At 36.4% G+C, this 27,013-nt stretch overlaps 1 protein-coding gene and 1 pseudogene across 8 annotated transcripts in view; both read right to left on the bottom strand.

The window, feature by feature from the left end:
- The window catches only part of RASAL2 (RAS protein activator like 2), a 562,368-nt gene that overhangs the window by 100,337 nt on the left and 435,018 nt on the right, over positions 1 to 27,013 (bottom strand). The window lies entirely within an intron of this gene.
- On the bottom strand, positions 21,209 to 22,212 carry LOC143679018 (glycoprotein-N-acetylgalactosamine 3-beta-galactosyltransferase 1 pseudogene; annotated as a pseudogene).

Here is a 27,013-nt window from a genome sequence, read left to right as displayed (position 1 = left end):
TATTTTCCAAGCACTTTACTTTTCAACTTTTATGTATTATGTTTTTTCTTAAAATATTTTTATTGTACACAACAAACATACATTCTTGACACACATTCTATACGTGGTGTACACATCAGTAGCTCATAATATCATCACATAGTTGTGTATTCATCACCATGATCGTTTTTTTTGAACATTTGCATCTCTCCAGCAAAAGAAATAACAAAGAAAAAAGAAAAAAACCCATACATGCCATACCCTTTACTCCTCCCTCTCACTGACCACTAGTTCAATCTATTCAATTTATTTTCACCTTTGTTCCTTTATTATTTGTTTATTTTTTATTCATATTTTTTACTCATTTATCCATATCGTAGAAAAAGGGAGTAAGTATTGCAGGGTGTTGAAAATAGATGCTTGTTCATACGTATTATGTTTTAAATGTATTTTTAAAGTTGTTTATTGAGGTATAATATACAAAAAAGTAAAAGTCACTATTTTTTTTTTTTAAATTTTTTTATTAATCAAAAAAAAGAAAAGAAATTAACACAACATTTAGAAATCATTCCATTCTACAAATGCACTCAGTAATTCTTAGTATCATCACATAGATGTATGATCATCATTTCTTAGTACATTTGCATCGATTTAGGAAAAGAACTAGCAAAACAGCAGAAAAAGATATAGAATGTTAATATAGAGAAGAGAATTAAAATAATAATACTAATAATATATATATATATATAAAAAAAGGAAAAAGAAAAAAAACAAAAACAAAAGATACAAACACACAAACAAACAAACAAAAAACCATATTTCAGGTGCAGCTTCATTCAGTGTTCCAACATAGTTACATTACACTTAGGTATTATTGCGCTGTCCATTTTTGAGTTTTTGTATCTAGTCCTGTTGCTCAGTCTGTATCCCTTCAGCTCCAATTTTCCATTATCTTACCCTGTTTCTAACTCCTGCTGGTCTCTGTTACCAATGATATATTCCAAGCTGATTCTCGAATGTCGGTTCACATCAGTGGGACCTTACAGTATTTGTCCTTTAGTTTTGGGCTAGACTCACTCAGCATAATGTTCTCTAGGTCCATCCATGTTATTACATGCTTCATAAGTTTAGTCTGTCTTAAAGCTGCATAATATTCCATTGTAGGTATATGCCACAGTTTGTTTAGCCACTCGTCTGTTGATGAACATTTTGGCTGTTTCCATCTCTTTGCAATTGTAGATAATGCTGCTATAAACACTGGTGTGCAAATGTCCGTCTGTGTCTTTGCCCTTAAGTCCTTTGAGTAGATACCTAGCAGTGGTATTGCTGGGTCGTAATCCATTCTGCCATTCTATGTCTTTTGATTGGGAAATTCAGTCCATTAACTTTTAGTATTATTACTGTTTGGATAATATTTTCCTCTACCATTTTGGCTTTTGTATTATATATATCATATCTGATTTTCCTTCTTTCTGCACTTTACTCCATACCTCTCTCTTCTGTCTTTTCGTATCTGACTCTAGTGCTCCCTTTAGTATTTCTTGCAGAGCTGGTCTCTTGGTCACAAATTCTCTCAGTGACTTTTTGTCTATAAATGTTTTAATTTCTCCTTCATTTTTGAAGGACAATTTTGCTGGATATAGGAGTCTTGGTTGGCAGTTTTTCTCTTTTAGTAATTTAAATATATCATCCCACTGTCTTCTAGCTTCCATGGTTTCTGCTGAGAAATCTACACATAGTCTTATTGGGTTTCCCTTGTATGTGACAGATTGTTTTTCTCTTGCTGCTTTCAAGATCCTCTCTTTCTCTTTGACCTCTGACATTCTAACTAGTAAGTGTCTTGGAGAATGCCTATTTGGGTCTATTCTCTTTGGGGTGCGCTGCACTTCTTGGATCTGCAAATTTAGGTCTTTCATAAGAGTTGGGAAATTTTCAGTGATAATTTCTTCCATTAGTTTTTCTCCTCCTTTTCCCTTCTCTTCTCCTTCTGGGACACCCACAACACGTATATTTGTGCGCTTCATATTGTCATTCAGTTCCCTGATCCCCTGCTCAAGTTTTTCCATTCTTTTCCCTATAGTTTCTGTTTCTTTTTGGAATTCAGATGTTCCATCCTCCAGTTCACTAATTGTAGCTTCTGTCTCTTTAGATCTACCATTGTAGGTATCCATTGTTTTTTCCATTTTTTCTTCTTTGTCCTTCACTCCCATAAGTTCTGTGATTTGTTTTTTCAGATTTTCTATTTCTTCTTTTTGTTCAGCCCATGTCTTCTTCATGTCCTCCCTCAATTTATTGATTTGGTTTTTGAAGAGTTTTTCCATTTCTGTTCGTATATTCAGCATTAGTTGTCTCAGCTCCTGTATCTCATTTGAACTATTGGTTTGTTCCTTTGACTGGGCCATATCTTCAATTTTCCGAGCGTCATCCATTATTTTCTGCTGGTGTCTGGGCATTTGATCAGATTTCCCTGGGTGTGGGACCCAGCTGGTTGAAAGGTTTTTCTGTGAAATCTCTGGGCTCTGTTTTTCTTTTCCTGCCCAGTAGGTGGCGCTCGTGGCGCTCGTCTGTCTGCACGGCAGTCGGCCCAGGAAACCGCGCATGGAGGTGGGGGTCGCTGGCCAACGCGGCTTGGGAGAGTGCCGGTCCTAATTGCCCAGCTGGCCCGAAACGCCAAGCGTGACGGGAGGGCCCCGCTATCCAACGTTCCCAGTCAGACCGGGGAGCCACGTGCGTGGAGGGGACCCCAGTCGCCAGCCGCCCCGGCCGGGAAAACGCGCGCCCCTTGGGTATCTCACCGCAGCAGATTCTCCCTGCCCGTTCAGCTGTTCCAGAATGGGGTACGCTGTCTTTTTGGTCTCTGTCGTGACTCCGGGAGCTGTTTCGTATTGTTTCTGTTTCTTTAGTTGCTTTTCTGGAGGAGGAACTAAGACCCGTGCGTCTTACTAAGCCGCCATCTTCTCCCGGAAGCAAAGTCACTATTTTTAGTTGTACAGTTTAGTCAGTTCTGACAAATGCATGACACTACAACTGAGATAAAGATCATTTTCATTAGGTGAAAAATTTCTTCATGCCCCTTTGTAGTCAACTCCTTCATTATCTAGGAGAACACTAATCTCATTTGTCCCTATAAATCTGCATTATCTAGAATTTCATATAAATGGAATTATACAGTAAGTAATCTTCTTTCACTTAGCCTGTTTTAGAAATCTATCTATGGTGTTGCATGTATATGTAGTTCAATCATTTTTATTCTGCTGTATGGATACAGCAAACTTTGTTTATCCATATGTAAGTTAATGGACATTTGGGCTGTTTCCAGTTTTGGGCTATTAAGAATAAAGTTAGGGGCAAAACAGCAGTTTAGTAAGGTGTGGAATTTAGTTTGTCCTCCTGAGCAGCAAGTATATAGCCAGAACAGTACAGAACAACTGCTGGGGCTACTTAAGTGACAAGGACACACAGTGTACCACAGTCTGGATGAGGTGAAACAGGTGAGACCCCACACAGAATTGTAAGTCCCTAAAGCTGTGGAGGCCAGTGCCCCTCCCCTATAGGTGTGGCAGGCTGGTTCCCCAAGAGGAAAGGAAAACACTTTACTAGCAGCAAGGATTTAGCAAAAAAAAAAAAAAACTCCAACTGCGTAATTAATTAACAAATCGTGACTTCTTAAAACAGGCCCCCAACACGGATAAACCTGAAATAAACACCAAAGGAACTAGGAGATTCTGCTCCAGCAGAGAGGGGAGGGGCTGATGGAAAAAAAACAAAAACCCAGACTTGTGAGTCAGACTGCACAAAATAATGGAAAAGGGCCAGGCCACAAGAAAAGGGGGCACATAGAGCCTGAAGATACATACAGCCATGAACCAACTTAAGCTCTTGATTGACAACTTGAAGAGTGGGGGTGGGGGGGTGGGTCTGGCTCTGAAAAGGCTTTTTTTTTGCTTTTTTACTACTCATTAACAGCTCATTAGATAAAACTGGAAGCCTTCTAAAGCTCCAACACTGACTCAGGCAAGGGTAGAATTAAGTTTGTCTGAGGGACAAAATAACTCTCTCAGGAGTTAATTCTCTGAAGGTGGGAAGGTGGGGCTCAGCTCAAGTGGAATTCCTCCTTCAAGGAATTCAGGTCCCTGGGACTGGAAAACTGAAGCAATTAAAGTCATCCTATAACCTTAACTCTGTGTCAGCCACACCACCAGCAGGGAGAGTCTGCTGAAATTAAAGGCACCACATCACTTTATATTGGTGGGAAGGCACAGGCAGACAAGTGCCATTTGTGGGGCAGGATAGGAAAAGCAGAGTCTAGAGGCTACATAGGAAAGTCTGAGAACCTGTTGGGCTCACCCTCAGGGAAAACTGATGCTGGTGTCTCATTCCTCCTAAGAGAAGGCCAGTCTGGTCTGGGAAAATCTGAATGGGGTCTATAATATCTGAAAAGACCTTCCTCAAAAAAAAAAAAAAAAAAAAAAAAAGAAGCCCCATATAAGCAGGGCAAGAAACAGAAAAACAAGAACTGAAAAATTCTTATCAGTTAAACAGAACCTATGACAGGTCTAGAATAAATCGAACTGAATGTCAAAGAACAGATAGAGAACAAAACCATGCAGCAAGAAAACCCTAGGTAAAAGACTGAAAACAACTTCCAGAATAAACTAATTAAGGAAATCAAATGCCTAGACGCCAGAAAAAAAAAAATGAATCATACTAGGAAAATAGAAACAGTCAAAGAAACAAACCAACAATTTAAATAAGATTCAGAAGTTGAAACAACTAATTAAGGATATTTGAAAGGACATGGAAAAAAATCTCTTCAAAAATCAAATTAATGAATTTTCAGAGATGCTTCAAAACAGGTATAATATACCTTATTGTGAGAATAAGTTACCAGTGCTGACAGGTATGTGAATGTGGTGGAAAGGGAAAGTTTAGAGTCATGTATGTCACCAGAAGGAAAGTTGGAAGTTAAAACATGGGAATATAACACAGTGAATATTGTGGTGGACAATAACTGTGATTAATTGTACAAATACAAAAAAGCTCTTCCGTGAACTACAGAACAAATGTGCAACACTATTATAAGGAGTTGATAATAGAAGAATTTAGGGAAAAAATATACCTACTGACACCATGATAACAGTAATATTTTAATACTCTTTCATCAACAGTAACAAATGTACCATACTGATACTATGGTTCAATAAGGTGGCGGGAGTGGAGGTGGGTGGGGGGATAATGGCTATGGAGGGATTTGAGTTTTCTTTTTTCTTTCCATTTCTTTTATGGAGTAATGAAAATGTTCTAAAATTGATCATGGGATTGTATGCACAACTATGTGATGATACTGGGAGCCAATGATTGTATACTTCAGATGGTTTGAATGGTGTGTGAATATACTTAATGAAACAGCACTGAAAATATAAAATCAATGAGATGAGGGAGGATATAAAGTAGGTAGTGGGTGAATCAAAAGAAAAAATCAAAGTTTGAAAAAACAAATCATAGAACTTATGGGAATGAAAAAACACAACAGAAGAAATGAAAATAAAAACAACAGAAACCTACAACAATAGAGGCAGAAGAATGGATTAGTGAACTACGAGACTGGACATCTGAAATCTGGCACACAAAAGAAAAATAAGGAAAAGAATGGAAAAATATGAGCAGGATCTCAGGGAATTGAATGACAATATGAAGTGCAGAATATATGTGTTGTGGGTGTCCCAGAAAGAGAAGAGAAGGGGAAAGGAGGAGAATGGGTAATGGAGGAAATAATCACTGAAAAGTTCCCATCTCTTATGAGGACATAAAATTACAGATCCAAGAAGTGCATGTACCCAAAACAGAACAGAACCAAACACACATATTCCAAGGCACTTACTAATTAGATTGTCAGACGTCCAAGAGAAAGAGAATTTTGAAGGTAGCAAAAGAAAAGCAATCCACCACATACAAGGGAAGTCCAATTAGACTAGGTGTGGATTTCTCAGCACAAACCATGGAGTCAAGAAGGTGGTCATATGATATATTTAAGATTTTAAAAGAGAAAAACTGCCAACTGAGAATTCTATAACGAGCAAAATAGTCCTTCAATAAAGAGGAGATCAAAATATTTTCAGACAAACAATCCCAGAGAATTTGTGACCAAGAGACCAGCTAGACAAGAAATATAAAAGGGGGCATTATAGGCAGATAGAAAAAGGCAGGAGAGTGAGGTCTGGAGAAAAGCGTAGAAAGGAAGACTATAAGTAAAGGTAAAAAGAGAGGACTTCCGGAGAAGATGGCGGCTTAGTAAGACACGCGGGTCTTAGTTCCTCCTCCAGAAAAGCAACTAAAGAAACAGAAACAATACGAAACAGCTCCCGGAGTCATGACAGAGACCAAAAAGACAGCATACCCCATTCAGGAACGGCTGAATGGGCAGGGAGAATCCGCTGCGGTGAGATACCCGAGGGGCGCACGTTTTCCCGGCTGGGGCGGCCAGCGACTGGGGTCCCCTCCACGCACGTGGCTCCCCGGTCTGACTGGGAACGTTGTATAGCGGGGCCCTCCCGTCATGCTTGGCGTCTCGGGCCAGCTGGGCAATTTGGACCGGCACTCCCCCAAGCTGCGGCGGCCAGCGATCCCCGCCTCCACGCGCGGTTTCCCAGGCCGACTGCCCCACAGACAGACGAGCGCCACGAGCGCCACCTACTGGGCAGGAAAAGAAAAACAGAGCCCAGAGATTTCACAGAAAAACCTTTCAACCAGCTGGGTCCCACACCCAGGGAAATCTGATCAAATGCCCAGACACCAGCAGAAAATAATGGATGACACTCGGAAAATTGAAGATATGGCCCAGTCAAAGGAACAAACCAATAGTTCAAATGAGATACAGGAGCTGAGACAACTAATGCTGAATATACGAACAGAAATGGAAAAACTCTTCAAAAACCAAATCAATAAATTGAGGGAGGACATGAAGAAGACATGGGCTGAACAAAAAGAAGAAATAGAAAATCTGAAAAAACAAATCACAGAACTTATGGGAGTGAAGGACAAAGAAGAAAAAATGGAAAAAACAATGGATACCTACAATGGTAGATCTAAAGAGACAGAAGCTACAATTAGTGAACTGGAGGATGGAACATCTGAATTCCAAAAAGAAACAGAAACTATAGGGAAAAGAATGGAAAAACTTGAGCAGGGGATCAGGGAACTGAATGACAATATGAAGCGCACAAATATACGTGTTGTGGGTGTCCCAGAAGGAGAAGAGAAGGGAAAAGGAGGAGAAAAACTAATGGAAGAAATTATCACTGAAAATTTCCCAACTCTTATGAAAGATCTAAATTTACAGATCCAAGAAGTGCAGCGCAACCCAAAGAGAATAGACCCAAATAGGCATTCTCCAAGACATTTACTAGTTAGAATGTCAGAGGTCAAAGAGAAAGAGAGGATCTTGAAAGCAGCAAGAGAAAAACAATCTGTCACATACAAGGGAAACCCAATAAGACTATGTGTAGATTTCTCAGCAGAAACCATGGAAGCTAGAAGACAGTGGGACGATATATTTAAATTACTAAAAGAGAAAAACTGCCAACCAAGACTCCTATATCCAGCAAAACTGTCCTTCAAAAATGAAGGAGAAATTAAAACATTTATAGACAAAAAGTCACTGAGAGAATTTGTGACCAAGAGACCAGCTCTGCAAGAAATACTAAAGGGAGTACTAGAGTCAGATACGAAAAGACAGAAGAGAGAGGTATGGAGTAAAGCGTAGAAAGAAGGAAAATCAGATATGATATATATAATACAAAAGCCAAAATGGTAGAGGAAAATATTATCCAAACAGTAATAACACTAAAAGTTAATGGACTGAATTTCCCAATCAAAAGACATAGAATGGCAGAATGGATTATGACCCAGCAATACCACTGCTAGGTATCTACTCAAAGGACTTAAGGGCAAAGACACAGACGGACATTTGCACACCAGTGTTTATAGCAGCATTATCTACAATTGCAAAGAGATGGAAACAGCCAAAATGTCCATCAACAGACGAGTGGCTAAACAAACTGTGGCGCATACCTACGATGGAATATTATGCAGCTTTAAGACAGACTAAACTTATGAAGCACGTAATAACATGGATGGACCTAGAGAACATTATGCTGAGTGAGTCTAGCCCAAAACTAAAGGACAAATACTGTAAGGTCCCACTGATGTGAACCGACATTCGAGAATCAGCTTGGAATATATCATTGGTAACAGAGACCAGCAGGAGTTAGAAACAGGGTAAGATAATGGGCAATTGGAACTGAAGGGATACAGACTGTGCAACAGGACTAGATACAAAAACTCAAAAATGGACAGCACAATAATACCTAAGTGTAATGTAACTAGGTTGGAACACTGAATGAAGCTGCACCTGAAATATGGTTTTTTGTTTGCTTGTCTGTGTGTTTGTATCTTTTGTTTTTGTTTTTTTTCTTTTTCCTTTTTATATATATATTTTTTTATTAATATTATTATTTTAATTCTCTTCTCTATATTAACATTCTATATCTTTTTCTGCTGTTTTGCTAGTTCTTTTCCTAAATCGATGCAAATGTACTAAGAAATGATGATCATACATCTATGTGATGATACTAAGAATTACTGAGTGCATGTGTAGAATGGAATGATTTCTAAATGTTGTGTTAATTTCTTTTCTTTTTTTGATTAATAAAAAAATTTTAAAAAATATTAAAAAAAAAGGTAAAAAGAGAAAAAAAATAGATATGACATACAAAAGCCAAAGGCAAAATGAAAGATGAAAGTACTGTCTTTATAGTAATAACACAGTGTGAATGGATTAAACTCCCAATCATTGGCAGAATGGATTAAAAAATAGGAACTATCTATATGCTGTCAACAGGAGACTCATTTTAGACCCAAGGACAAAAACTGGCTGAAAGTGAAAGGCTAGGAAAAGATATTTCATGCAAACAACATTCAGAAAAGACCAGGAGTAGCTACACTAATATCCATATATTTGTTGGATGACAAATTAGACTTCAAGGGTAAAACAATTAGAAAAGATAGAGAAGGCCACTATGTATTAATAAAAGGAACAATTCAACAAGAAGAGATAACAATCATAAATACTTATGCACCGAGCCAAAGGGCTCCAAAGTACATGAGGCAAACAATGACAACACTGAAAAGAGAAACAGACAGATCTACCATAATAGTGGAGACTTCAGTTTCTGCTCTCATCAATGGACAGACTATCTAGATAGAGGATCAATAAAGAAACAGAGAATTTGAATAATACAATAAATGAACTAGATTTAACAGACATTTACAGAACATTACACCTCAAAACACCAGGATACACATTTTTTCAAGTGCTCATGGATCATTCTCAAGGATAGACCACATGCTAGGTCAGAAAGCAAGTCTCAATAAATTCAAAAAGATTGAAATCATATAAAACACTTATCTGGATCAAAACAGAATGAAGTTGGAAATCAATAACAAGCAGACAGGCCAGAAAATTCACAAATATATGGAGGCTAAACAACACACTCTTAAACAACCAGTGGGTCAAGTAAGAAATAACAAGAGAAATCAGTAAATACTTTGAGGCAAATAAAAATGCAGCAAAGGCAGTGATAAGAGGTAAATGTACTGCTTTAATTGCTTATATTAAAAAAAAAGAACAAAAATTGAGGAATTAATTGTTTACTTGGAAGAACCAGAGAAAGAACAGCAAATAACTCCAAAGCAAATAAAATGAAAGAAATAATATGAAAACAATTGAGAATATCAACAAAACCAGAAGTTGGTTCTTTGAGAAAATCAATAAAATTGATGGACCCTTAGCTAGGTTGACAAAACAAGGGAAAGGATGTAAATAAATAAAATTAGAAATGGAAGAGGAGACATAACCACTGACTCCGTAGAAATAAAGGAGGTAATGAAAGGATGCTATGAATTGCTACACGCTAACAAACTGGACAACTCAGAGTGCATAAACAACGAACATTGACTTGAGGAGAAATAGACAACCTCAACAAACTAACCACAAGTAAAGAGATCAGTGTTAAGAAGCTCCCTCAAAAGAAAAGTCCAGGAACAGATGACTTCATATGTGAATTCTACCAAGCATTTAAGAAAGAATTAGTACCAATCCCACTGAAACTCTTCAAAAAAACTGAAGGAGAAGGAAAGCCACCTAATTTATTCAGTGAAGCAAACATCACCCTAATATCAAAACCAGAAAAAGACACTACAAGAAAGGAAATCACAGGCCAATCTCGCTAATGAATATAGATGCAAAATTCCTCAACAAAATACTTGCAAATAAAATCCAGCAGCACATTGAAAGAATTATATGCCATGATCAGGAACAGTTTATTCCAGGTATGCATGACTTGTTCAACATAAGAAAATCAATTTATGTAACACACCATATCAACAAATCAAAGAAGAAAAAGCACATGATCATCTCGATTGAGGCAGAAAAGGCATTTGACAAAATTCAACATCCTCTCCTGTTGAAAACACTTTAAAGGATAGGAATAGAAGACAACTTCCTCAAAATGATAAAGGGACTATATGAAAAACCCACAGCTAACATCATCCTCAATGTGGAAAAACTGAAAACTTTCCCCCTAAAGTCAGGAACAAGACAAGGATATCCACTATCACCATTGTTGTTCAACATTGTTGTACAGCAATGGGACTGTTCTAGCCAGAGCAATTAGGCAAGAAAAAGAAATACAAGGCATCAAAATTGGAAAGGAAGAAGTAAAACTCTCACTATTTGCAGATGATATGATACTATATATCAAAAACCCTGAAAAATCCACAGCAAAACTACTAGAGCTAATAAATGATACAGCAAAGTGGCAGGGTATAAGATCAACACTCAAAAATCACTGGTGTTTCTATACATTAGTGAAGAGCCACATGAAGGGTGAAATCAAGAAAAAAATTCCATTTACAATAGCAACCAAAAGAGTAAAATGTTTAGGAATAAATTTAACTAAGGATACAAAAGACCTACACACAGGAAAATTACAATAAATTTCTAAAAAAAATCATGGAAGACCTAAATAAATGGAAGGGCATAACATGTTTATGCATTGGAAAACTAAATATAGTTAAGATGTCAATTCTACCCAAATTGATTTATAGATTCAATGCAATACCAATTAAAATCCCCAAAACGTACTCTACAAAAATAGAAAAAACAAAAACAAAATTTATTTGGAAGGAAGGATGCCCCGAATAGGTAAAAATACCTTGAGAAAGAAAAATGAAGTGGGAGGTCTCACACTACCCAACTTTAAAGCATATTATGAAGCAACATGGTCAAAACAGCAAGTTACTGGCATAAAGATAGATAATACTGATCAATGGAATCAAATAGAGTGTTTGATATAGATCCTCTCATCTGCGGATAATTGATCTTTGATAAGGCAGTCAAGTCAACCCTCCTGGGAGATGCTTGGATAACTGGATATCCATATGCAAAAGAATGAAAGAGGATCCATATCTCACACCCTATACAAAAATTAACTCAAAATGGATAAAGGACATAAACATTAGAGCTAAGACTATAAAGCTTTTAGAAGAAAACATAGAGAAATATCTTATAAAACTTGTAATAGAAAGTGGTTTCCTAGACCTTACACCCAAAGCATGAGCACTAGAGAAAGAAATAAATGGGATCTCCTCAAAATTAAACACTTTTGTGCATCAAAGAACTTTGTCAAGAAAGTAAAAAGGCAGCCTACACAATGGGAGACAAAATTTGGAAATCAAAAATCAGATAAGCGTTTAGTATCAAGAATATATAGAGAGATTCTTCAACTAAACAACAAAAAGACAAAATTTTAAAATGGGCAAAAGACATGTAAAGACATTTCTTAGGAGAGGAAATACAAATGGCTCAAAGGCACACGAAAAGATGCTCAACTTCACTGGCTATTAGAGAAACGCAAATCAAAACCACAATGAGATATCATCTGACACCCCACTAGAATGGCCATTATAAAAAAACAACAATAGAAAACAACAAGTGCTGAACAATGTGGAGAAAGAGGCACAATTATCCACTGTTGGTGGGATGTAATATTGCACAACAGCTCTGGAAGTCAGTTTGGCAGTTCCTCAGGAAGCTAAGTATAGAACTGTCATATGATACAGCAATCCCATTGTTAGGCATCTATTCAGAGGACATGAGTGCAAGGACACAAATGGTCCTTTGCACACCTATAGCAGCATTATTTATGATTGCCAAAAGATGGAAACAGCCGAAATGTCCATCGACAGATGAGTGGCTGAACAAGCTGTGGTATGTACATATGATGGATCATTATGCAGCTGCAAGACAGAATAAAGTCATGAAGCATGTAACAACATGGACGGACCTTGAGGACATTATGCTGAGTGAAATTAACCAGAAACAAAAGGACAAATACTGTATGGTCTCAATAATATGAACTAATATTAATGAGTGAACTTGGAGAATTGTAGTTAACAAGGTTATCAGGAGATGGAAATAGGGTACAGATTGGGCAACTGGTGCTGAAGGAATACCGATTGTGCAACAGGACTGATTGTAAAAATTCAAAAATGGATAGCACAATCCTACCTGACTGTAGCATAAATAACAGAAGTACACTAAGTGAAGCTGAGTGTATGACAAAGGGAGAAGGGCTGGGGGGACAGACAAAACCAGAAGGAAAGTTAAAGGATAAAGACTGAGATGGTATAATTTAAGAATGCCTAGGAGGGACAATGATGGTGATTAATAATGTACAAATTAAAAAACTTCTTTGCATGAGGGAGAACAAATAAATGTCAATATTACAGGGTGCTGCAAATAGATGATATTTGGGAAAAAGTACAATCAATGCAAGCTAGGGTCTACAGTCAACAGTAATACTCTAATATGTTTCCACTGAACGTAACAAAGGCATTATGCCAAAACTAAATGCCAACAGATGGGAGACATGGGAAAGGGGTATTGATTCTTTGTGGAAAAAAAGGAAATATCTTCAGATAGAGTATGGTGGCAAAGGCATGTCTACAGGCTTAGATTGGATTGTATGACGTGAATAAAAACTGTCTAAAAATGAACAGAGAGAAACAAGTGCTAAATAAAATGCAGGGAAAGAGATGTACCTGTTCACTGTCGATAGGGAAAGTGAGAGGTGCAACTCTGCTGGAGGGCAACGTGGTGGTTCCACAGAAAGCTAGGGGTGGGTTTGCCATATGATTCTGCAACCCTGTTGCTCAGTATATACTAGAGGAACTGAGTCTGAGAACACAAATGGACATTTCCACACTGGTGTTTATAGTGGCATTGTTCATGATCCACAATGAATGGAGGTGGTCTAAGGATACAACATCAGGGAGAACTATAGTTTATACATTCAATGGATTACTGATCAGCTGCAAGAAGGAATGAAGTTGTGAGGCATGCAACTAGATGAATGAACTTAAAGCACTGTATGTTGAATGAAATCTCAGGAACAAAAAGACAAATATTATCATGCCTCAATCATATGGACTAAGTATAATATAAAAAACTTGGTGAACTAAAGTCAAGAGCATGGGTTATCAGGTTGGGCCCTACTGTGAAGGGTCCTAGATTATAAGCTCTTACAGCCGTCAGATATATTCAGAATGTGTAACTGTTAATTCTAAATTCTGAGATATTGAGCTGCTTGAAATCTTGGGTATTTAGGTGACACATGAGACTAAGAGTTAGAGTTCTTTAGCTATGAAAGTCAGCAGTACCCCATACAGGACTGTTTAAAAAGTTGAAAAAGTGATCAGATTTTGAGTAGAGATACGAATGAAGCTGATCTGTAAAGGACTAAGATACATCAGATTACAGGCTAAAGGATGATATCTCCATATTTTAAAAGATCAACTTTTTTGTGAGACTAAAGGAAGAGGTGTTTATTGGATATAAAGTTTATATTTTGTATAATGCATTTCTTAATTTAACTTTTATGTTCAGTTTAGTTGAATACCATAAGTACATGGGATATTGACTAGAGCATGAGATTTTGTTGGTTTGTTCAGATTAGTGTGATGCCCCAATATATCCCAGAGTAATTTGGGCAGCAAATAAAGAAGTATTTGTAAGGTCCCCTGGGGGCACTGGGGAGAAAGTAAGAAATATGCAAACTCTCCATTTGGAGAATTTCTGATACTCTCACAAGCAGTGGGGACAATCAAATCAATAGGCCAAGCCCTTGATCTTGGAGTTCACCCCTATGAAACTTACCCCCATAAAGGATAGACTAAGCCTTCTCAAAATTAGGCCTAAGAGTCAACCCCAGAGAACCTCTTTTGTTGCTCAGATGTGGCCTCTCTCTCTAAGCCAATTTGGCAGGTGAACTCACTGCCCTCCTTCCTATGTGGCACATGACTCCCAGGGGTGTAAATCTCCCAACATGGGACAGAAATCAAGGAATGAGCAGGGACCTGGCATCAAGGGACTGAGAAAGCCTCCTTGACCAAAAGAAGGAAGAGAGAAATGAGACAAAATAAAGTTTCAGCGGCTGAGAGATTTGCAAGGCCCCAACCTGACAACCCATGAACTTGTTCACCGAATTTTTATATTATAATTAGTCCAGTGGACAATGAAAGGGAGAGGTAACATGTATGATATGAGTTTTTTCTTTTTATTTCTTTTTCTAGAGTGATGCAAATGTTCTAAAAATGATTATGGTGATGAATACACAACTATAAAAAAAAGAATAAGGTTACTATAAAATTTTCAACCATGTCTTTGTGTGGACATAAGGTTTGGGACCGACTAGTTTACAAGCTTAGTTGGAAATTCACAAACAAATAGAAGAAATAGCAACACTTTAAAGTGGTAAGATGTTAAAAGGGTGAAAAGGAAAAGGGAGGTTGAGAAAGGGAGGAATCTCTGATATTTTTCCCTTTTTATATTTGAAATAATTTTATATTTACAGAAAATTTGGAAAATAGTACAGAGAATTTTTCTTTTTTTTTAAATTTTTATTTATAAAATCTATCAACATGCAACACAAACATTCTTAATACATGAACATTCCATACTTGGTGTGCAATCAATGGCTCACAATATCACCACAAAGTTGTATACTCAACACCATGATCATTTCTCAGAACATTTATGTCATTCCAGAAAAAGAAATAAAAAGAACAAAGAACAAACTCAGAATCCCTCCCTCTCATTGACCACTAGCATTTCCCCCTACCCAATTTATTTTAACATTTGTTCCCCCTATTATTTATTTGTTTACTCATTTATTTTTTCATCACATAGTTGTACATTTATCATCATGATCATTTCTTAGAACATTTGCATCAATTCAGAAAAATAAAAAGAAAACAGAAAAAAATCCATACATACCATACCCTTTACCCCTCCCTTTCATTGATCACTACCATTTTAATCTACTACATTAATTTTAACATTTGTTCTCCCTATTATTTATTTATTTTTAACCCATATTTTCTACTCATCTGTCCATACTGTAGATAAAAGGAGCATCAGAACAAACTTTTCACAATCACATAGTCACTTGTGAAAGCTGTATCATTATACAATCACTTAAAGAAACATGGCTACTGGAACACAGCTCTACAATTTCAGGCACTTTCCTCTAGCCTCTCTAACACAACTTAAACTAAAAAGGGTTATCTATATAATGCATAAGAATAACCTCCAGGATAACCTGTTGACTCTATTTGAAACTCTCAGCCACTGACAATTTATTTTGTCTCATTTCTCTCTTTCCCCTTTCAGTCGATAAGGTTTTCTCAAACCCTTGATGCTGAGTTCCAGCTCATTCTAAGATTTTTGTCCCACGCTGACAGGGAGGTTCACACCCCTGTGAGTCATGTCCCACATAAAGAGGGGAGGGCATTGAGTTTGCTTGCCATGCTGGCTGAGAGATAGACCACATCTGAGCAGCAAAAGAGGTTCACTGGGGGTGACGCTTAGGCCTAATTAAGTGCGCTTAGCCTGTTCCTTTGCAGAGATATGTTTCATATGAACAAACTCCAACATTGAGGGTTTGGCCTATTGATTTTGTTGTCCTCACTGCTTGTGAGAATATCAGGCCTCCATATGAGGAAGCTGGGGAAATTTTCCCTCTTCCTCACTAATTCCCCAAGGGAACTTTGCAAATACTTTTTTATTCACTGTTCAAATCACTCTGGGATTTATCGGGGCATAACTCTGGAGAAATCTACAAAATCTCATGCCCTACTCAAGGTTCCATGTACTTACAGTGTTCAATTAAACTGTCCATAAAAGTTATTAGGAGATGCACTTGTCAAAATATAAATTTTTTTACCAAATAAACATGTTTTTGCTTTAGTCTCACACATAAGTGAGTTTTAAAATATGAATTACCATCTATTCTCAAAACCCTGCAATCTTCCTCATGCAAAAACATTTTTTTTTAATTTGCACATTTAATCACTATTGTGTACATGCTAGGCATTCCTAGATTATAGCATCTCAGTCTTTATCACATATCTTTCCTTCTGATTTCATTTGTGTCCCCAGGCCCCTTCCCTCTATCATTCTCACATTCCGCTTCATTCATTGTACTAACATTATTGTATTACAGTTAGGTAGTATTATGCTATCCATTTCCGAAGTTTTACAACCAGTCCTGTTGCACAATCTGTACCCCTTCAGCTCCAATTACCCAATATCTACCCTATTTCTATCTCCTGATGATTTCTATCTTAACTAAAATTCTCCAAGTTCATTCATTAATGTGAGTTCATATCAGTGAGACCATTCAGTATTTGTCCTTTTGTTTCTGGCTGATCTCACTGAGCATAATGTCCTCAAGGTCCATCCATGTGGTTACATACTTCATAACTTTATTCTGTCTTACAGCTGCATAATATTCCATCATATGCATATACCACAGTTTGTTTAGCTAATCGTCTGTTGATGGGCATTTGGGCTGCTTCCATCTCTTTGCAATTGTGAATAATGCTGCTATGAACACTGTTGTGCAAACGTCCATTTGTGTCCTTGCCCTCAAGTCCTCTGAGTATATACCTAGCAATGGTATTGCTGGATCATATGGTAATTCTATACATAGCTTCCTGAGGAATCGCCAAACTGCCTTCCACAGCAGTTGTACCATTTGACATTCCCACCAACAATGGATAAGTGTGCCTCTTTCTCCACATCCTTTCCAGCACTTGTTGTTTACTGTTTTATTGATAATGGTCATTCGGCGGGTGTGAGATAATCTCTCATTGTGGTTTTGATTTGCGTTTCCCTAATGGCCAGGGAAACTGAGCATTTTTTCATGTGCTATTTAGCCATTTGTATTTCCTTTTCTGAGAACTGTCTGTTCATGTCTTTTGCCCATTTTGTAATTAGGTTGTCTGTCTTTTTGCTGTTTAGTTGAACAATCTCTTTATATATTCTGGATACTAGACCCTTATCTGATAGACAATTTCCAAGTATTGTCTCCCATTGTGTAGGCTGTCTTTTTATTTTCTTGACCAAGTTCTTTGATGCACAAAAGCATTTAATTTTGAGAAGTTCCCATTTATCTATTTCTTTCTTCAATGCTCGTGCTTTGGGTGTAAGGTCTAGGAAATCACCTCCTATTACAAGATTTATAAGATATTTTCCTACATTTTCTTCTAAAAGTTTTAAGGTTCCAGATCTAATGTTCAGGTCTTTGATCCATTTTGAGTTAATTTTTGTATAGGGTGTGAGATATGGATCTTGTTTCATTCTTTTGTACGTGAATATCCAGTTCTCTGATTTTAATTCTTTATCTATTTTTTAATGTGAAACATTTTTATGGTTTAATGCTATTCAAAAAGGTATATTCAGAGAAATGTTGAACTCTCCAAATCCCTACTACCTGTTTCCTTTTCTCCCTTCTTTCCATCCTTTCTGCATCTTTCCCTAATAGATAAATAATTTCTGTTGTTTGTTGTTTATCCTTCCTGTTATTTCCAAAAATAAAGATATATTTTTTTCTTACATACCCTTCATCTTTATAGGGTAAAACACTACAGATATTCTTAAGTACTCTGCTTTTTTCACTTAATGGTGTATCCTGGAGATGACTCAAAATCAGTTCATAAGACCTTTCTCATTCTTCTTTACAGCTACACAGCACACCATCATATAACTGTATTCTGTTTCCTATTGCTAGTCCCCTTGGGGGAATGGGGAGAAAGGGGGAAAAATTCAACATTCCCATTAGGAGAATTCCTGATATTCTTGCAAGCAGTGGGGACAATCAAATCAATAGGCCAAGACCTTGATCTTGGGGTTTGCCCCTATGAAACTTATCCCTGCAAAGGATAGACTAAGCTTACGTAAAATTATGCCTAAGAGTCACCCCCAGAGAACCTCTTTTGTTGCTCAGATGTGGCCTCTCTCTCTAAGCTGACATAAGAAGCAAACTCACTGCCCTCCCACCTCTACGTGGGACATGACTCCCAGGGGTATAAATCTCCCTGGCAACATGGGACAGAAATCCTGAGATGGGCTGGTACTTGGCCTCAAGAAATTAGGAAAACCTTCTAGACCAAAAGGTGAAAGAGATAAATGAGACAAAATAAAGTGTCAGTGGCTGAGAGATTTCAAACAGAGAGGTTATCCTGGAGGTTATTCTTATGCATTACATAGATATCCCCTTTTTATTTCATGGTGTATTAGAGTGGCTAGAGGAAAGTACCTGAAACTGTAAAGCTGTGTTCCAGTAGCCATGTTTCTTGAAGATGATTGTATAATGGTAAAGCTTTTACAACGTGACTATGATTGTGAAAACCTTGTGTCTGATGCTCTTTTTATATATGGTGTGGACAGATGAACAAAAACTATGGTCAAAAACTAAACAAATAATGGGGAGAAAAGGTTAAAATAAATTGAATAGATTGAAATACTAGTGGTGAATGAGAGGGAGGGGTAAGCGATATGTATGTATGAGTTTTTTCTTTTTTATTTCTTTTGCTGGAGAGATGCAAATGTTCAAAAAAATGATCATGGTGATGAAAACACAACTATGTGATATTGTGAGCCACTGATTGTGCATCATGTATAGAATGTTTGCATGCCAAGAATGTTTGTACATTTGTTTATTAAGGTTTACAATAAAAATATTTAAAAAAATTTCCTACGGCTACCATAACAAATTACCACAAACTTAGTGGTTTAACACAACTTAAATTTATTCTGTAGCTCCACATGAATTTCACCTAGTTAAAAAAGTCTTGACAGGGCTGTACTCTTTTCTGGAGGTTGTAGGAGAGAATCCATTCCTTGTCTTGTTGTCTCCTACTTTCCTTCTTCTAAGTCTATAATACTGTATCTCTCTGACCCTTCTTCAGTAGTCATCTCTCTCGACCATAGCAAGGAAAGGCTCTCTACTCTCTAGTACTCATATGATTGGACTGGACCCATTTAGACAATGCAAGATAAACTCCCCTTCTCAAGGTCTTTAGTTTTACTCACCACTGCAAAAGACCCTTTTGCCATCTAAGGTAACATATTCACAGGTTCCAGGTAAAATGATGTAGACATCTTTGAAAGGTCATTACTATGCCTTTCACATGTAGTTTATTTGGCCATTCTCTTATGATTGGGCATTTAGGCTGCTTCCAATATTTTGCAATTCAAAATACTGCTGTAATGAATAACTTGTGCATAATATTTTCATATAGGTGGAGGTGTAGCTTCAGGATAGATTTCTAGAAGTGGGATTGCTGGGTTGAAAACAAGTGCATATGTAGTTTTTGATAGGTGGTATTGAAACACTCACCAGAGGCATTCTATCAGCTTGCCTTCGCATCAGTACATATGAAAGTGTCTGTTTCCCTACAGTCATGCAACTGAATTTGTTGTCATACTCTATAGTTTCTGTCAGCCTGAAAGGTGAAATGATATCACCGTCTTCGTTTAATTTGCATTTCTCTGATTATAAGTGAGTTTGGAAATTGTAATCATATGTTTAGGTCAAGTTTTGTATATTTTTTTGTGTGTGAAGTTATTTGTTCATGTCTTCTTTTCAATTTTCTACTGGGCTTTTGATCATTTGTCTCTTAATATGCATATATATACATTTAATTTCAAAGTATAGTTTTATGAATGCACTTTACGACAAATGCCATTCATATGCCACCATTTCCCAGAGGAAATACTGCTCATTATAAAGAATTACAGGAAAATTTTCATTAGACAAACTGAGTGTGTGTGTGTGTGTGTGTGTGTGGCAGGAGAGGGAGGGTTGTTTCATTTATGCCATACTGCAAAATACCAACTCACATCTTGAGTTTACAAACAAAACTGAGCAACAATTTTTTTCTTCTAAAACTTTCTTTAAGGCAGATCTTTTTAGCATTGTGTGTGTTACTACACAATAGTGTAGTAGTACAGTGTAGTACAGTGTATAGTTTTGGCATATTTAACTGTTTTAGTTTCCTTGTGACAATAATACATGTGGTCAGGAAGCGGCAACAAACTCTCTTTTCTAGTCCCTCTACCTGATCACATTTTAAAAACTCATGTCTTCATATACATATATTACTGTATCAAAAACACATTTTAACAGAATTCACAGCTCATTAAAGCTTCAGTTTACAATTATTCATACGAATGTAATTTCTAATATGGAATGTTCATTTAGAAAGCATTCTACATTGGGATCCCAGTAATCTGTATCAGAAATGCTGAAGTCCTTCAGTACAATGTCAGAAATTTTATCTCTGTTCATTCATGCACTTCTTTCAACAATTTCCTAATTTTACTTTTGGATTATCATTTTTGTATATTTCATGTATTTCTTCAGTATATTCTCAGGTAAGGCAGGTTGATATCTATATAAATAATCATAAATGTGAAGATGATAAACGAGGTATACTTTCTCACACATAGTCAGAGGGTCAACATAATGAAAAGAAAATAATGAAAAGAAAATAATGAAAAGAAATACAGTGTCTGGGAACCCACTATAGGAGGATAATAGTTAATTCCAGTACCAGAAGTTTCAGATAGATAACCTTTGATTAAGTGGTGTTCTGGTACAAAGGGGTAAAAAGTTTTTTTCCAGTGGTATCTCTGGAATATACTGCTTCTATGTTTATGATTTCCATGCATCTCCCCCATGCTAAATCTTTGAAGGAGGAACTATGTGTACATCTGTCTGTTACAAATGCATCAACAAATCTCTTCAAAACACTGTGAATGTAATTAATACCACTGAATTATACATTTGAAAGTGATTATAAGGGGAATCACTTTCCCTTGAGTTGTATATATGTTTAAAAATTCCTTGCTGAATACCTATTCTGCTTCTCCAATCATGTAGCTCTGCTTTACATAAGGCTTAAATCTTCTCCCAAAGTAAATGGTTTTTCAGGGTCATATTTGAAAGAAGCCATCTCAAATTGTCTATTATGACATACATATCATCATCTGCTTTCATAAACCAATCAATATCTTCTAAATAATGGCCAAAAACATACTGAAAAGTTTTAACTGTTTTCTAGTACAGTTGATTTCTGCCTTCCTTGGTTTTTTACCCCACAGTAGGGAAGTCTTTGTTTTCTTCTGAACTCAAAAATAATACTTCATTTCAATGCTGGGCCCATGTAGCTTTCTTTGCGTTTGGACTTTTTCTTTGAATTTCGAGGTCCTGTCATAAGCCAACAAAGAATTTTAATCTTCTGATAGAGTTTTTTTGGTGATGTTTGTGCCCTCATCTTTATGTTGGCTGACATCTGTTTTGAAGTTCATCTGTCCTTAAATAGATTATTCTAGCCACTATCATCTGAATGTATAACATGAGGATCATTATGAAGAATATTAGGCTGAGTATCACTTTGTTCTTCCAACAAAATAGTAAGCAGCTGAGAATACAAAAAAAATTTGACTGCTAATCCACAAAGGAAGATTAACAAATTCAGCCAAGATTTAGAGGTCATTTCCAAAAAGTGTTTTACTGACATAAGCTGTGACTCCCTCTCACTCCTCCAGGGGTGGGGGGAGAGGCAGACAACATGGACAGCGATGGTCTTTCTGATCAGTAGTCCTATAAGTGACTCAGGACCATTAGCCAGAGCTGCTTACTGCCACCCAGATCATTCCTGCGCAGCAGTGGCAGCCTAGTAGAGCCCTGAGAGCACACCAGCCTGCTCTCCTCAATATATATATTTTAACTTTTTATTTTGCTAAAATTTTAAACATATATACAACTCAAGGGAAAGTGATTCCCCTTATAATCACTTTCAAATGTATAATTCAGTGGTATTAATTACATTCACAGTGTTCTGCTACTATCAATACCATTCATTACCAAAACTTTTTTGTTACTCCAAAGAGAAACTGTACCTGTTAGCAATATCTACCCCCTCAACTCCTGAACCATGTGTGCTGGTTTGGAGGTATTATGTACCCCAGAAAAGCCATGTTTTAATCCTGATTCAATCTTGTGGGGGCAGCCCTTTCTTTTAATCCTAATTCAATACTGTAGGCTTGGGAATTTTGATTGGATTATCTCCATACAGATGTGATGTGCCCAATTGTGGCTTTGATTAGACGGAGATGTGATTCTACCCATTCCAGGCGAGTCTCGATTAATTTACTGGAATCCTTTAAGAGGAAACATTTTGGAGAGAGTCAGAAATGATAGACCCAATAGAATTGTCAGAGCAGAGCTGACACAGATGCTGACACTTGGATAACAGAGACAAAGACATGTGCAGATGACTGGAGCCCAGCAGATGTTGCCATGAGATGTTAAGCAAGCCAGAACCCGGGAAGAGCCAAAGGAAGCCAAGAGATGAAAGCCACCCCCAGAGAAACAAAGTGAGGAACCTCCACAGAACAGAGGCTGAAAGCAGTAGAGCCCAGGAGCAAGGGACCAGCAGATGCCAGCCATGTGACTTCCCAGATGACACAGTGTTCTAGACCCATCAGCCTTCCTTGAATTAAGGTATCTTTTCCCGGATGCCTTAGTTTGGACATTTTTATAGGCTCAGAATGGTAAACTTGTAACTTATTAAATTTCCCTTTTTAAAAGCCATTCCAATTTTGGTATATCACATTCTGGCAGCTTACTAACTAACACAACATGTAATATACTTTCTTTCTCTATGAGTTTGCTTATTCTAGGTGATTCATATAAGTGAAATTATACAATATTTGATACTTTATATCTGTTATCTCAATTAACATGGTGTCTTCAAGGTTCATCCATATTGCAGCATATACCAGAACTTCATTTCTTTTCAGTCTGAACATTTTGTTTATCCATTCATCTATTGATGGACACTTGGGATGCTTTGATCTTTTGCTTACTGTGAATAATGCTGCTATGAATATTGGAGCACAAATATCTGTTTGAGTCCTGGATTTCAATTTTTTATTTTTGGTATATACCTTGAAGTGGGATTGTGGGCCATATGGTGATTCTATATTCAATTCTTCTGAGGAACTGTTAAATTATTTTCTACAGCGGCAGCACCATTTTATGTTCCCACCAACAGTGAAAGGGCGTTCCTATTTCTCCACACATTCTCCAACACTTGCAATTTTCCTTTTTTTCTTTAATAGAAGGCATATATTATTGGGTGTGAAATGGTACCTTGTGGTTTTGATTTGCACTTCCCTAATGACTCATGATGTTGAGCTTTTTTTTTGCATACGCTTATTGGCCATATGTATATCTTCTTTGAAGAAATATCTAGTCAAGTCCTTTGCCCATTTTTTAATTGGATTTTTTTTGTTGTTGTTGAGTTGTGGTAGTTCTTTATATATTTTGGATATTAAACCCTTGTCAGACATATGATTTGCAACAATTTTTTCCCATTCTGTAGGCTGTTTTTTTCTCTTTCTTCAAAATGTCCTTTGATGTAGAAAGGTTTATAATTTTTCTGAAGTCCATTTTGCCTATTTTTTTGTTGTTGTTACTTGTGCTTTTGGTATTATATCTAAGAAATAATGGCTAAATACAAACTCATGAAGGTTTTCTCCTAATAATTTTAGGGTTTTAGATCTTATATTAAGGTCTTTGATCCACTTTGAGGTTTTTTTTTTTTTTTTGTATATTGTGTGAGGTAAGGGTCCAGCTTCATTCTTTTGCATGTGGATATACAGTTTTATCAGCAACATTTATTGAAGAGATCATTCTTTTCCCATTCAATGTACCTGACACTCTTACTGAAAATAGCTGCCCATAAATGCGAGTGCCCCTTAATTTTTAATAGCTATCTATTGGGAACATTAGCTCTTTGTGATATATGTTGTAAATATTTTCTCCAAGTCTGTTGTCTTTTAACTACTTTATGGAGCATTTTGCTATTGATTTAAAAAACAAAACATTTGCTATATTGTCAAATTAATCAATCTTTTTTAAAAAATCGCCTCTGGCTTTTCAGTAATCAATAGAGAAAGCTCCTCTCTATGTAAGGTTAAGGAGGAATTTGTCCATGTTTTCTTGTAGCATTGCATGTTATTTTCTTTTACATTTAGATTCCCAATCCATTTGGAATTTACTTCTGTGTAAGGTTGATATACATATTTAATTTTATCTTTTCCCAGTTGTCCCTATACCATTTTTTTCAGATACCAACTCTCAGGAAACCATTCTTGATTTCTCTAATAAGACTTAGTCTTTCTGACTTCTGAATACCTAAAACTTTTTGCTTATACCTCTGATTTCCTATACTGTAGTTCTATAGTTATTTGTATTCCTATTCTATATCCTCTATTCAATTTTAACTCCCAAATTCAAACATTATTAAGTTTATTTTTGTATTTCTGCAATTGTTAAACAGACTGTGGGCTATTTAATAAATATGTACAGAATGCTAATGATCAACCTGAATTATCAAAAAAAATCTAATTCACTCAAGAAAGTAGGGAAATATTTAATAATCTGAGGGAAAAAACTTCAAAATTATTAAAACAAAACCACATCTGATGTTAAACAAGAAAAAGTTTAGTCAACTGAAATATTAATTTATTGAACATCTCATAACAAGTTGTTGATTTTCTTAAGACTAAAAGAGAACATGCTGATCTTATTCAAGTTCACAAAGAGTTGAATATTAAGGAAGATAGCTTTAAGGGATAAAAGATGATAAATGATGAAACAAAAATAAGAAGGAAAACATCACCCCAAAGTGTGGTCTATTACTTTAATGGAGATCTACCAGAGGTTATCACTGAAGCCTGAAAAAGTATCAGATAATGTAATATGATGGACATCTTTTCATTGTCAGAGGAGATTAACTAGATGAATTTGACTTTTTCCATCCCTCATTTCTAGGACTCTAAGAATAAAAGTATCACAAAATGAAGGGAAGGCCTTAGAGCCTATGAACTATTTTTAAAAAAGAATTCTTACTGCCCCTGTTGAAATAAAATATACCAAAAATCCACATTCTGGAAATGGCAGTGAGTAAAAGGCATTATGAAAAACAATTTAATTATTCTTTACTAATGTCTATCAGGATGGGCTTTTATTTATTTATTTATTTTGTACAGAATAAAGGGGGAGAAAAGGAAGAATACATTATGGAAAATATTTTATTAGGCATATTTATATTACATCTAGAGGTTACTTCCTAATTGTATTGCAAAAAATTTTCCTTCATGAATTTAGCCCTCATTATTAACAAATTAGTCCTTAGTATATAATCCCTTTTTTATTTTTAAACCTCCAAGGATCTTAAAAGATATGGGTAATACTTCAACTATAACAAAAAAAAAATCACAGACCTCAGAAGAGGTCATACACTAGTTCTTGGTCATATAAGCGGATGCTAACTGAACATACAATTAACAAATACTATACTTATCACTCTTTTGCCTGCTCTAGGTACAAATCCTTACATGCTAATAATATGAGACCTTTATTCTGATACTTTGGCAGAATTAAAAAAGGTAGAGTGTGTCGGTTTGAAGCTATTATGTAGCCCAGAAAAGCAATGTCGTTTAATCTCATTCATTATTGCTGGTGGAGCTCTTTGATTGTTTCCATGGAGATGTGATCCATCCAGTTGGGGGTAGTAAATTCTGATTAGATGGTTTCCATGGAGGTGTGCCTCCATCCATTCAAGGTGGGGTTGCTTACTGGAGTCCTTTAAGAGGGAACCATTTTGGAAAAAGCTTTAAAGCCCTGAGAGCTACCAGAACTGACAGAGCCAACAAAATGGACAGAGCCCTGGGGAAGCCGTTGAAAAGAAACCTAGCAGATCTCACCATGTCCCTTCCAGCTAAGAGAGAAACCCTGAACGTCATGAGCCTTCTTAAAACAAGGTATCTTTCCCTGGATGCCTGAGATTGGACATTTTTATAACCTTGTTTAATTTGGATATTTTCATGGTCTTAGGACTGTAAACTAGCAACTTAATAAATTTTACCCTTTTAAAAAGTCTTTCCACTTCTGGTATATTGCATTCTGGCAGCTTTTGCAAACTAGAACATAGAGTGACAGATGCTAGATCCCATGGTCAGAAGAGTTCAGAGGGTTTTTCAACTACAGCCACCTGATCTTAAACGAGAAGTGCTCTTGAGTCACAATGGTTTCTCTGACTGCATAAGATATGGGCCTGATAACTAGAACAGATCAACAAGTTTTGACTTTCACTTCTCTGGCTGCATTGCCGTTTTTCTTTTTAATGAGTTGACAGACCATAATCCTCTGTATCCAATTGTAACTTGAATGAGAAGCAAACTAACAAATACAGTCCCCATGAGTCATTCTTTCTATCATTATTCTCATAGGCTTCCATACAAATTATATCTTTCAACTTACTATATTTCACTCCTCTTAATACTATTTTAATTAATAGATTAATGTAGACCCTTTTAAAAAATACACAATGTTGATTAATTTAAAACCACCAACTGTTGATGAAGATGCTATAGAATAAGAAGTTGATGTCTTTAAAATATGAATACCTTGGGTAACCATGAATGCTACCAACATATTTAGTGAGTTTGCATAAACAGAGTAGGCTAATGAAGAAGTCAGTGCTGGGGTTATAA

This window comes from Tamandua tetradactyla, chromosome 4 (assembly GCF_023851605.1).
Source record: "Tamandua tetradactyla isolate mTamTet1 chromosome 4, mTamTet1.pri, whole genome shotgun sequence".
NCBI lineage: Eukaryota > Metazoa > Chordata > Mammalia > Pilosa > Myrmecophagidae > Tamandua > Tamandua tetradactyla.
Note: the sequence above shows the minus strand (reverse complement) of the source record. Positions and strands in the feature narration are given on the sequence as shown.